The sequence below is a fragment of the Gavialis gangeticus genome, unplaced genomic scaffold (assembly GCF_001723915.1).
Source record: "Gavialis gangeticus isolate Ggan-Ray unplaced genomic scaffold, GavGan_comp1, whole genome shotgun sequence".
NCBI classification, from domain to species: Eukaryota; Metazoa; Chordata; order Crocodylia; family Gavialidae; genus Gavialis; species Gavialis gangeticus.
Window position 1 is genome coordinate 756,596 of NW_017728960.1, and position 865 is coordinate 757,460.

The following is an 865-nucleotide window of genomic DNA, read 5'->3' on the forward strand; positions in this document are numbered from 1 at the left end:
CTGAGAGCAACTCTCCTTCCTTTTGAAGGGACTAGAACTGGGGTGCCCTTGGCACCCTTCTCGGTGTCCTCCTCCACAGTGATGAGCTTGCTCCCACGCACACGTATCAGCCCCTGCGCCATTGCACGTATGGTTGCACATCTGCACAAGCTGCATTCACATCCAGGGCTTTGATGCCCTCTCAATCCCGCCCAAGACCCTGCATCTTTGCAATTAAGGGGGGCTGGAATAGGCACCCTGGGAGGCCCCGGAGGGTGAGGGGGCAGATGAAAGCTGCATCTGGGCCAGGCCTCGGCAGGGAAGGTGTTAACGGCGGGCTCCCAGCTGCCATATTCCCTCCGGCACCAGTGATCAATGGAGCGGTGACCTCGCCTTGACCTTCACTTTGTGCTGGATCCTGATCTGAGCCAGGCCCAAGGCCAGGGTGGGGGTATGGCAGAGAGAGGCAGGGGCCGGGAGACACTCACGCTCCACCGTCCTCCCTGTTCTGTTAAGCACGGGCCTTCCCCTCTCCTCCCCAGCACCCCACATCCAGCTGGCACAGGCAAAACCTCGCACACTGGCCACGTGCTGCGCACACATACGTGACCATGTGCGTGTGCTCCTCCGGCATGCAGGAGCACGTCAGTGTCTTTGCTTCTGACCCCAGAAGCAGGGCAACATGTGGGGAAACTGAGGCATGGGGTGTCCCAGAGCAGGGCAGCGGCAGAGGTGGCATCAGCACCCTGGCTCTCCCTACTCTGAGCCCAGCCTGAAGCTCTGCTGAGCTGGGGGGCATCATATCATCCCTCCATGCAACTCAAGAGGCAGAGGAGGGGGAACTTCGGAGGGTCCCGAAGGTGGGGCTGGCTGGGGGCAGGATTCG